The sequence below is a fragment of the Macaca nemestrina genome, chromosome 15 (assembly GCF_043159975.1).
Source record: "Macaca nemestrina isolate mMacNem1 chromosome 15, mMacNem.hap1, whole genome shotgun sequence".
Classification (NCBI taxonomy): domain Eukaryota; kingdom Metazoa; phylum Chordata; class Mammalia; order Primates; family Cercopithecidae; genus Macaca; species Macaca nemestrina.
Genome location: NC_092139.1, coordinates 9,173,471 through 9,186,454, shown reverse-complemented (window position 1 = coordinate 9,186,454; position 12,984 = coordinate 9,173,471). Strand labels below are relative to the sequence as shown.

General features: G+C 37.4%; 1 long non-coding RNA gene across 3 annotated transcripts in view; it reads right to left on the bottom strand.

The window, feature by feature from the left end:
- The window catches only part of LOC105470635 (uncharacterized), a 51,825-nt gene that overhangs the window by 28,884 nt on the left and 9,957 nt on the right, over positions 1-12,984 (bottom strand). Inside the window, exons 2-4 of one of the 3 annotated variants that reach the window (XR_011613225.1) lie at positions 5,468-5,836; positions 1,252-4,796; positions 416-479 (exon numbers count right to left, since the gene is read on the bottom strand). This is a non-coding gene — a long non-coding RNA (uncharacterized lncRNA). The remainder of the gene's footprint in view (positions 1-415; positions 480-1,251; positions 4,797-5,467; positions 5,837-12,984) is intronic. The other 2 variants (XR_011613226.1, XR_011613224.1) reach the window with 2 other exon arrangements.

Here is a 12,984-nt window from a genome sequence, read left to right as displayed (position 1 = left end):
CTAGGAGGGGCCATTCTAGACCCATCAACAACCAACTAAGCCCCCAAACAAGCGGGAGGGCCCAGCCAAGATTAGCTCATCTGTGCACCCTATCGGTACCTGAGTGCAGATTTGTGAGTGAACCCAGATGAGAACGGCAACCTAGGTGCCCCATAGGCTGATGAGCAGTAATAGATGCTTATTGTTCTAGATAATTTTTTGCTGTTTTTGATAATTATTCACATAATTAATGTGTCAAATGATAACAGATTCACCACTGTATCCCAAGAATCTTGAGTAATGCTTGGCACATAGAAAAATATTTTGATTAAAAAAAAAAGTTAGTGGATATTTGAAAGAATGAAGAAATGAACTAAAAAATAACTTCTTTATATATTAGTCCAATTACATTTTCCCAACTTGGTCTAGAACTAACCTAAACAATATAATAAGTTTGCTCATGCAATTAATTCAGTTCTTCTAGGCATCCACACCAATTACTGGAAAAGACAAAAAAATAAAACATTAGAATAGACATTGCTACTAAATAAAAGGTATTCAAATATTTGTATCTACTCACTCTGCAGTCTATAAATACACCTGTCCAGACAAGCTTTATTGGTGTTAGATGAAGCAGATTGCAGCTCAGAGACAACCGTTGTTTTCTACTTCCCTTTGAGCCACTGCTGGCTCATAGAGAATGAAGATTTTCCTGTTTTGTTTCTGCCTAATCATTTACTGTAATGCCGAAGGGAAGAAAATAAATCTTGGAAACTTTGACCAAATCAGTTTAGTTTTTCCATTATCACAGCAGGAGAGGAAAGTGCAGGGTTTTCATTTTTAAGGATAATGTCTCTTAAAGTGTGTGCAATAACAAGCTAGGCTGAAATAATATTAAAGACATTGGAAATGTTTTTAAAGGGATTCAGGGCTACACTGGTTTCTGGCTTTAGTCAGAAGTTCATTTGTTGCCTCCTTTCATTTTCTCTGGACAGTTGCAAAGGAATTAAGTATTCTTATAGATAGATGCCATTGACCAATTCAGAGAAATGCCTGGCTTGAACTTTTCCAAATGATGTTACCATTTAAAGATTCTTCCTTGTATTTGGGGGGAAAAAGGTTAAATGCAATTATTATTTGTTTTGAATGTAATGTTTTAATTAATTTCAACTCATAAGGCACTATCAATGTAATTAGAACATTGGACTTTGAAATTAATTGAATATTTATACAGAAATGAGTTTTCTGTGTGTGCCAACAATCTTCACCTACCTATGTGCCAAAAATTGTTTTCTTTCATCTTTCCCTCTCTTCCTTCCTCGCTCAGTTGTTGATTTCCTCCTCCTTTTCTTCCTGCCTGCCTCCTTTTGTGAGCTCTCTCCACTTTTTCTTTCCTTCTTTACTTCCTTTCTGTCTGTTTTATTTCTTCCGTCCTTTTTCTCTTTCTATACTCCCTTCCTCTTCTGTCCCCTTCCTTCCGTCTTTTCTTTCTTTTTCTTCCTTGCTTGCTTGCTTTCTTCTTGTCTCTCCCTCTTCTCATCTTTACTCCTTCCGCCTTCCCCTCTTGCTCCCCACCTGCCCTTCCAGCCTCGCAGTAGCCTCTTGGTGATGGTAAAGAGGATGACAAGGATATTCCTTGTTTTAGCACATTTACTCAGATAATTCACAGCTTGGGTCCAGCATGTCTAATTTATTCTTTTTCATGAGCCGAATATAATCACTGAGAGATAGAAAAATAGATTGAGTGTGGTCAAGGATCATTCAACTTCTAACATTCTCAAATGCAGACTGAATTTTGTCTTCTATCTGTTAGAATTAAGAAAAAAAAATCATGTTTGGAGTACCTTTTCTGTTAACCAACTTTCACATTTTACACATTTAACAGTTTTAGGCTAATTAGCAACACGGTTGTGTATATGTAATTTTGATGTAATTCTGAAACATATTAGAACTTACCTTTGTTAACTATATGAAATTTCAATTGGATGCTAGATGCTGTTATTTGATCAATTTGTGATGTATACTTTGTATCTGTACCCACTTATATTAATCAAAACAGGTGTTTTAACTAAATTGGTATACTAGTTCAATTTGACTTCAGTTTCATCGACTTTATCAGTTGACTGATAATCTGATTTAATCAATGTCTTCTTTCTTCTGTATAACTTTCCTCAGGATTTAGAACTAGCTTTGTTATTGGAAGTCCAAAATTAATCTACATTTCAATAAGAGAATGAGAAAGAGCGTGGTTAGGATACTTGCTAAAGTGGGCTTGAAATTAAAATGACTAAACTCAAAGCAATTATAACCTCACTAATAAGATTTTAAAATCATGGTGAATGTTAACCCAATGTGGAGGTGAATCTTATAAAATATTTACACTTATGCCTTACTATAAAGAGTTCCTTTTTGATCTGTTGTAAGCTAATTTGATAAATTTTAAAATCATAGAAATGTTCAAACACTTAATGGTTTATCATAATAAGAAACATTTCTATCCTCAAAAATTAGAAAAATGCCTGGGCATGACACCATTCATAGTGGTGTTATTTATAATAGTAGAAATTGAAATGAACACAAATGCCCCACAATAAGAGAATGACCAAATAAATTGCAGTAACATGAAATTGATTAAATTTTATAGAACCAATAAAAATAAAAATGATGATGACTATGCAGGAACATAGAACATTCCTATAACAAACTGTTGTGTTATTTGTGTTATCATTAAATTTGTATGAGGATCATAGAACCATAACTATTTATTCAATATGTACTCACTGAGAATGCACTGGACCCTGTGCTAAAAGTGGCAGACATAAAACTGTCAGATAAAACGGAGGGAGATATGATCTCTGCCCTCTGCATTGGACAGACCCAGAGGAGCACCCCCAACTTCCCACTTAGGAGCTGTGCATACTTAATCTCTTTCAGTCTGTTTCTTTCTCATCTGCAAAATGGGGATGAAATGAGTAACCACCTCTACAGGGCATCTTTGAGTATTTAACTGATATTATGTGTATTTGTTTAATCCATTGCTTGGTGTGTTAGTTTGCTAGTTTGTAAACTGAGTGGCTTAAACAACAGGAATCTATTGTCTCATAGTCCTGGAAGCTAGATGTCTCAGATTCAAGCACTAGTGGAGTTGAGTACTTCTGAGGGCTGTGAGGGAGAATCTGTTCCATATACTTCCCTTGGCTCTCGTAATTTGCTAGCAATCTTCGACGTTTCTTGGCTTGTAGAAGCATCACCGCAATCTCTCCCTTCATCTTCCCATGACATTCTCTCTCTGTACATGTCTGTCTTCATATTTCCCCTTTTTATCATGACACCTGTCAGATTGGATTGGGGCCAACTTTAATGACCTCCTTTTAGCCATATTACCTCTGTACAGATCTTATGTCCCAAGAAGGTCACATTCTGAGGTACTGAGGGTTAGAATCCCAACATAGCATTTTGGGGAGACACTAATCGATAATACTTTGTATGGTGTAAGTTTTCAATAAATGTTAGCTACTATTACTACCAATATTGTTAAGACTAATAGTCTTATGACATTATAATGGTGTATGTGGCAAGACCTGACATGCTAACCAAATAAGATGAAAACAGTAGATTAGTTGGATGATAAGAGTCTAAGTTATCAAGTATCTTTTTACATTTTTCTTATCATTTTTATAATGCCCACCCATCCCCCTGGAGTTTGCACTATTTAGGGAGGGGAAAAAATCTGCACTGTCTCTTAAATATAAGCAACTGCCATTCATCCATAAATACCATTTCACTCACTTCCCACTGATTCCCACTCTCAAATAGAAACATCCATAAAAAAGTCCAGCTCACTTTTGGAGAATGAAAAAGTCTCTCTTTTACTCTATTTTGTATTCTGTCTTGTCTTAATTATTGCATGAAACAGTAGCCTTTTTACCTTCCTTTGTGTTCCTTCCTAGTATTTTATTTCAATATTTATGTCTTTCTTCTCCAGAAAAGAAAGCATTGTTTTCTAATTTCTCTCATCTCTCCTGACTGCTGTGTAGTGATTATGACATATGGATTACCACCTATAGATTCTTTATAGCAAGAAGGTCCTCGGGCCAAGTGACAAAATCTTTGACTTTCTTAGAGTTATTCTTTTCTCTCGCAGTCTTTTTAAATATTTATTTTCCTTCAGGTAACTTTGGCTGTTGGATTTCTTTCTTCCTAGTATGTCACAACCCTTGGCATAAAAACTCAATGTTTTATTTTCAAAATAAAGTATATTGAATTGTGCAGTTTTCAGATTAAGGGAAAGAAAGATAAAAGTAAGCATTAACTTGGAGTATTTGATGAACCATTTACAAAAATATTTTTTATGGATGATTCAGCTAAAATTGAATACATAAGTCCACATGAAAAATTGTGTCCACAAAAATATTTAATTTCAAGTCATGAAAAGTCCAAGTAAGTAGATTAATATAAAGAGAAGATGTCAGGTCATGTAACAGAAAAGTCCAAGATACATCTCTTCAGGTGAGGCTAGATCCAGCAACTTTAGTCAAGCAACAGATGATTTTTCTCTTTATCCCTCTGTTCTGTTTTCTAAATACTGACTACATCCTCAGACAGAGACCTATCTGGAAATCTCAGGACATCTCCTCACAGTTATAAACAGTAGCTGTAGGTTCAAAGCTCTCATCCTCCTTTCACACACCCAAGAGAATTAGAACGAGTCACCTATTTGATTCTTCAGAAAAGAGAGGTAGCGTCTCCTCCTCAAATGTTTCCTCACAGGTCATTGGCATCGATGCTGCTTGACTTATGCATCCAGCTCTGAAAGGCTATGGACAAGAAGACATTAGCATTCTGTGTGAGCCACATGACTGAGAATGAAAGAAAGGTCCCTTCACAAAGAAAATTCAGGGTGCTGTTCTTAGCAGGAATGGGAGTGGGGCATTGCTGCCAAATAGAAAACAACAGATGTCCACCTCCAGAATATATTTAATAGTGGAAACAATTTTTTTTAATGATCATAGCCTTGTATTTTATAGAAAGGTGATCTATACCTTGCCTGAGGTGTTCAACAGACAAGTTTGTTTTATATAGTTTAGTCAAGATTTCAAATGTAGTGTTCTGTACAGCCCAAGAGGCAAGGACTCCTTCTCCTAGAAAGTGTTCTTTTCATACCTCACTCAAGAGGGGTTCGCAGAAGGGGCCCTGAAAAGCCAGTTTGGGTAGCTTGATCCCATTACCCTGTTCATGGGTGACTGAACCAGGGGTAAGCTGCCGACCTAAAATGAGCCATCAGATTCTCTAGCCTATGCATTTGGAAATGGTGGTGGGGATGGGGAGAAAAGCTACCTAATAAAGAACTTATCCCATTTATAATAAACAGAAGCATACGCCAATAAAAATACAGGCAAGGAAAATAAATGGGAAATTCACAAAATTAAAACTTTAAAAAGTTTGTATTAGCAAGGTTCATACAAAAAATAGAGTAAGAGCAACTTACTGAGAGATTTACTGCAAGGACTCAGCTTGGGCAACTGTGATGTCTGGTTGGGTAGGTCTAGAATCTGGGGAGCAAGTTTTCAGGAAGCTGAGACTCTAAAACATGGGCTGAGACTCTGTCCTCAGGCAGTATTTCTTCTTCAGAGAGCCTGAGCTCTTTCTCTTGAAACCTTTTATGTGATTGGATCAGGCCTGATCAGCTTATCTATGATAATATCTCTTACTTAAAATCAACTGATTATGGACTTATATCTACAAAGTACCTTCCCAGCAACACTTAGACAACTATTTGATTGAATAACTAGGAACTGTGGCCTCGCCATGTTGACACATCAAATTGTCCATCACGATATTCAATCACATTGATAACCTAGGAAGGGAATATGAAAGTCACAAGCATATTACTTTTACCTAATAAATTAAAAATTGTCTTAAAATACTAAGATTTGGTATTACTATGAAAGAAAAGCAAAAGACACATCTACTGGAGACCATAAGTTGTAAGCTCTCTGTCTAGCAGTGTGGCATTCAGGGACACCAACATTTTTAAAAGAAATTTAATGTGAAAGAAAATAGAGGATAAATTAGGTAAATTATTATTTAACCATAAGATAGAATGTCACATAACTATTAAACATTGAATTAAAGGACAATATTTCATGGTATAAAAAATGCCCTCAATATATTAAAGTAGGTATATTAAAGAGGTAGTTGATAAATATCATAGACATTCAATTTTGTACAGCAATAAATAAAAAGGGTAGAAGTATATAAATCAAACTATAAGACTAATTAATTCTAGGTAATGGGTAAATTTGTGGCTTTTAGCAATTTCTAATTCTTACAACAAACATGCTCTTGTTCTGAAGTTAGTTAAAGTTGGGGTTTGTTAGAATATTGGGGAGTTAAATAATGCCACAATATAGAGAATCTTGAATATAAAATGCATTTGGAGGTTCACATACACTCATGTACTTTATCACTGAACCATTAACTCAACAAATACATTCTAACCTTTCATTTTATGATAGTCACTGTTTTAGGCAATAAAAATAACATAGTGAGCAAAGCAAACTGAGGCCCTGCTGTCATGGAGCTTAGCAGGTAAGACAGAAAATAAAGAATCAGATAAATACACTTGTAATTGCATTCTATAACAAGTGCACTGAAGGAAAGAGTGCTCTGACTGTACCAATATTTATATTAAAATTTTAAATTATTATATAATGAAAATATGTAGTGTGTGTTCGTTTGGTATGCTTGTGCATGTGCGTGCTGTGTGTTGTGTGCTGTCACCAGCATCAACATCTCAAATTAGCACTTGCAGAATGAGATTCCAGGAAAAAAATATCCAGAAATGCCTAAAATTGCTGAAACTCTGCAAAAGAAATATTGAAAAAAAAAAATGCACCATTGCATAATGAATCCTGAGTAATTGGCTGAGGCTCTGAATGGCACACCCACATACATTTAGAGTTTTCCGCTGGGCTCATATCATTCATGCATTTTCCCCCAGAATCTGAAAGATAAATCTGACAAGCTCTGGATAAACACTGGCTAAGGCTCTATAGTTTCTGGGTATGGAGAGGTGACATGACTTATTCTCTGTTATCATCGGGTTTCCTATTAGGCAGCTTCAGCAAAGACTCTGGATAGATCAACATGTCAGGCTGGAGGCTTAGTGATAATTCAGACTGGGTTGAGTTGAAGCAACTGCTCAGGCAATCAGGAGAATATAGCCATGCATAGTTCCTTTCAAACTACAGGAAAACTGAGAAGAGAAATAGGGTTTTGAACTCTTAGGTATAATGAATCAGACCACAAAGCTGGAAACTTGCCCACTAAATTAGGCCAATTTTATTGTTCCCCCCTAGATGAGATCAAATAATGGTCCTCATGGAGGTGTCAGAAATAGGATTGCAAACGAGAGTCCATATACAATCAGGAAAAATAGATCTTGCATTAAGATATCTTGGCATGCATGACTATGGTGATGGCTTCCTCATTTCCCCCCAGATACATTTTGAGTGAATTATTCCTCCTCATATAGCTGTAGCATAGGGAGAGATCATATTCTTAGAATGAGAAAGGAACTAGGTTTAGCTACCAACTATGACTTTTTGCCTGTGAAGACCCATCTGTCTGCTATTGATTTAATAACCAAACAAAGTTTCAGTAACTTGGTAAAATTTTCATTTGCTATCTGCATTAGGTGGAATTCTGAAATGGCCCCCAAATTCTCCTTGGATGTGGATGCCTTAGCATCATACCTTCTCCTTGAGTGTGGGTGGGTCTGCCCTAAGCAAGTGAGCCCTTTAAAAAGAGTCTCTAGGGTCAGAGACCAGAAGTTAGAGACATTCGAGGCAGCAGAATATATTCTCCTGCTGGTGTTGAATAAGAAAACTGCCACGCTGTGCAGTGAACCAATGTGGTAGGGAACATGGAGAACTAAGGGTCAGCCCTATAACTGCAATGAATTGAATTCAGCCAACAACCAGTGAGCCTGGAAGAGGACTCCTGGCCTCAGATGAAATCACAGCCCTGGCTGACACCTGAATGCAGAATTGTGAGATCCTGCACAAAGAAACCAGCTAAAACATACCAGAAAACTGCAAGAAAATAACTTCGTTTTTGTTGTTGTTGTTGTTGTTGTTAATTGTACTTTAAGTTCTGGGGTACATGTGCAGAATGTGCAAGTTTATTACATAGGTATACATGGGCCATGGTGGTTTGCTGTGCCCATCAACCTGTCATCTACATTAGTATTTCTACTAATGCTATCCCTCCCCTAGCCCCCCATCCCCTGACAGGCCCCAGTGTGTGATAGCCCCCTCCCTGTGTCCATGTGTTCCCATTGTTCAACTCCCACTTATGAGTGAGAACATGCAATGTTTGGTTTTCTGTTCTTGTGTCAGTTTGCTGAGAATGATGGTTTCCAGTTTCATCCATGTCCCTGCAAACAACATAAACTCATCCTTTTTATGGCTGTATAGTATTCCATGGTGTATATGTGCCACATTTTCTTAATCCAGTCTATCATTGATGGACATTTGAGTCAGTTCCAAGTCTTTGCTATTGTGAACAGTGCTGCATTAAACATACGTGTGCATGTGTCTTTACAGTAGAATGATTTATAATCCTTTGGGTATATGCCCAGTAATGGGATGGCTGGGTCAAATGGTATTTCTAGTTCTAGATCCTTGAGGAATCACCAAACTGTCTTCCACAATGGTTGAACTAATTTACTCTGTGTAAAAGTGTCCCTATTTCTCTACGTCCTCTCTAGTATCAGTTGTTTACTGACTTTTTAATGATTGCCATTCTAACTGGTGTGAGATGGTATCTCATTGTGGTTTTGATTTCCGTTTCTCTAATGACCAGTGAGGATGAGCTTATGTTTGTTGGCTGCATAAATGTCTTCTTTTGAGAAGTGTGTGTTCATATTCTTTGCCCACTTTTTGATGGGGTTGTTTTTTTCTTGTAAATGTAAGTTCTTTGTAGATTCTGGATGTTAGCCCTTTGTCAGATGGATAGATTCCAAAAATTTTCTCCCATTCTGTAGGCTGCCTGTTCACTCTGATGATAGTTTCTTTTGCTGTGCAGAAGCTACAGTACCATTCAGGACATAGGCATGGGCAAAGACTTCATGACTCAAACACCGAAAGCAATGGCAACAAAAGCCAAAATAGATAAATGGGATCTAACTTTGTTACTGAGTTACCTTATGAGCTAAGTACGTGAGATTGCTTATGCAGAAATAGAAACCTAGTAACACTATCTATGCTTCCTTTCTGTTTTTTGGGTTTTTTTTAAATTCAGTTAAATGAATTATTTCTTCCTCCATGGTCAAAACTCTAATCATGATGTGTCCAGAGACTGCAGATTTCAGTACAACATAAATGCAAAAATCATCCCCAGTGATCTCTTTTAAAAATTTAACACTAACATTCACACTGGATAATTTCTTTGGCTTGAATCTCATAAATAAAACTAAAAATATTACAGAAGTTAGCATCTAGAACTTGGTATCTGAATAACAATATTAAAGATTAACTCGTATTCATTGCTTGTTCTTTGCCATTCATTGAACTTTTTTCTTCACTACATTTTCTCATTTAATCCTCCCCCAAAATGATAAAAATGGGGAGATACTGTATAATTTATGGATGAAAACACTAAAATTTAGAAAATAGGTAACTTGCCAAGGGACACACACGGCTGTAGAGGCCAGATCGAAATTCCCCATTCAGCTGCTATGCCAGCACTATATATTAACGCAGGCTTTGTCTTTTAGCCTCCTATAACCAACCTCTTACCCTGGAAAGTGACTGCATTGTCATAGCAAATGCCTCTTGCCTGACTAAACAACAGATGTTGAGAGTTCTTCCTTTTTGCTTTTTCCTCCATGCTTGCTTTAGTAGGATCTAGATCTCTGGTCTCATGAAATGGTTCGCTTACATTATCACCACTTCGTTACATGTTTACTTAGTTACAATTTAAAAAAAAAAAAAAAAGGACAGAAATCCCCCAGCTGGTCTGGGAATTTGCAACTAGAGAGGCGCCTGATACTCTCTCTGCTTAGCCTGCCTGGCCTCCAGCACTCCGCTGCTGGGCTCAGACATATTTTGATTCCCTAGTTTCCTACCGAGTCAGAGTAAGGTGCTGTATCACTTCCCAGCATCAATAAAGCAGGTCTAATTTCCCTAAGTTGATGAGGGTCTGATAGATCCGATGACCTTTTGTTGGAATGTCATTTACAAGTATGATTAAATTATTCTCCATGGCTGAATTGATACCTACAGCAGATATATCTTCCTCCAGAGGCAGCAGAAAAACCCACTGCTTCACCCTCTCATGCGCGGCAGAGATCTTCTGTAGGCAGATTACAGATTTTCAGCTTTGAGTTTGAAAAGGTGACCCTGGTGATGATGACTTTTTTTTCAAATGTGTTTTAGCCGATACCATTTCTCTCCAAACCGATTAACTGTATCTCTATAGCTATACCTAAAAAGGCTATTTATTTAATCTGTTAGGGGAAATAGAAAAAAAAGAAAGGATGCCAGTCAAATTTCTTGAACTACATCTTCTTGGGAAGTAAGAAAAGTGACATTTTAGAGCATTGTCTATTTGCTATGTTAAACATTGTATTTTTGTTATTTTGACAATAACATATGAAGTATAATATTTGCATTAAACTTATATTTTGAGCCTACTGTGTGTCAAACACAGCTCAAATTACTAGAGATACAGTAAATTCTGCCCTCGTCGAACTTAACTGCATAGGAGGAAACTGAGGCAAGGAAGATTAAGTAGGCTCCCTGTGTGCACAGCTCGTGCCTAGAATATGGTATGTGTTCAATAAGTGTTGAATGAATAAAACAGAATCAAGGTTGACCCAGGTCTGCCTGCCTCTACAACCCAAGCTTTGTTCTCTACCATATGAGAAAAAGAGATGAGCATAAGAAATTCATAAAGTAAAAATATTCAAGGGGAAAGATGAGGCTTCAGACTTTGCTGTGAGCTGCTAGTCTTGACCTCTGACTGCACCTCTTGTGTTAATTCTATACCATGCACAGAGCTAAGCTTACTGCTACATGTGTTGTCAATAGATGGTGGCTCATAGGCCAAATTCAGCCCACTGCCTGTTTTTGTAAATAAAGTTTCATTGGAACATAGCTAAGCTCATTTGTTTACCTATTGTCTACAGCTGCTTTTGTGCTAGTTTGAGTCATTGTGACAGAGACTGTATGATCTATGAAGCCTAAATGTATTTAGTATCTGGTCCTTTACAGAAATGTTTGCAGACTTCTGTAGGAACTTGTCAAAATAATCTTAACAATTCTAAAAGACAGATACTATTACTATCCCTGTTTTACGAATGTGGAAAGTCATGCAGTTAGTAGGTAATTATGTCAGTATTGGAGACCATAAATAAAGTCTTTTAAATAAATTATTACACTACCTCCCCCCCACACACAGATGCCTTCTGGGAGATGAGTGTGTGTGTGTGTCTAAAATGCTCGTGAATTGGAGAGGATGTGTCTTAGCTACTGGGCTTCCAGAGTTTTAAGCACTGACAACTTCTCTCAGCTCTAATCCCTTGATGTACAGTTGGTGAGCTGGCTCAGGTTCTTGACTTCACCATGCAAAAGAATTTGAGAGTGAGTCCAAAGGAAAAGTTAGCAAGAGACTTGATTGCACAGCAAAAGTGCACTCTGCCAGCTGATCAGAGCAGGTCGCTCAAAAGTGAGACAGCACTGAGTGACACTGGGGAAGCCCCCTTATGGTAGTCTGACCTGGTTATTCATAAAGGGGTGCTGCTGCTAAGCATGTTCTGGGCTGTCTTCGGGTGGCACGTGCGCTGTGGTTGAGCATGCTAGTACATACATCACACGTCTTATTAGCATCATAAATCCCCACCCAGGTGTGGGTTCTTCACTATTATAATGAGCACAGGTCAGTCCAAGGACACTAATCATGGGTTTCTGCACTTGCATGAATTTGAGGATTTTCCCTTTTGCTCTTCTACCTCCTTGCTGGAGGATGTTCTAATCACAAGCCCAGGATATGGCTCCTATTGTGTTGGGTGGCTTGTTCTCTCCATCTGTTTAGCAAGTCTGTTCACCTTTAAGGGAAGCTATGACCATGCCCCCAACCTACCTCCTGTGTAGCTGTGAAGCCCTGTGCTGAGACTTACCATGAACTTCTTTCAATTCCATTTTTATGCTGGTGATCATGGCATCTCATGCTACATATTCCCTTCCAAATGATGATGTCATCATCGATTGGAAAAGAAACCCAGAACCTTCAGAAGCAGACAATGTTTGGGTTGCCCTCAATTATTGGACTATCTTGAAGAGATTTTATTTTGCCTTAAATTAAAGGTGGTATCGCCATTTTCCACATAATCAAAAATGTTTCCATGTTTAATTTTTATTGTAAATTGAAATTTTACAGTGATACTGAGTTTTTTATACCTACATTTTCTTTCATGATGCCTAAACGTTCTCTTTGAAATCTATAAAAATCTTCAAATTGTCTTCCAATAATAAATACCATTTGGTAACATTTGGTAACCTTTACAATATAAGGCTGTTACAACTCAGCTCCAGCTAATAATTGACATTCAGGCGTGTAAGCCCGATATAGCCAGATCTTCCGTATTTAAAAAAAAAAAAAAAAATTTTTTTACACGTGTTGAGTCATACAAACTTTGATGGCAGGCAGCTTCAGCTTGATGGGCGCCAGGTTGCTTTCACCACAGTGTGCTAAACTGCATCCCCAGATAGCCCAGGGCTGCATAACCGAACTCACAGCTCCCAAATCTGGACGCACAAATAAACCATTGAATCTGGTGTAAAAAGAATTTAAATACCCACTTAAAATAATGTATGTCTTACAATTTTCAAAAAATAAGAAATAAATTAACTTTAGTAACACTCAATAATGCAGAGAGACACTGACATCCCTCACTTGGATCCATAAACCTGATGCTGCTGTGTCCGCTATGATTTGCTG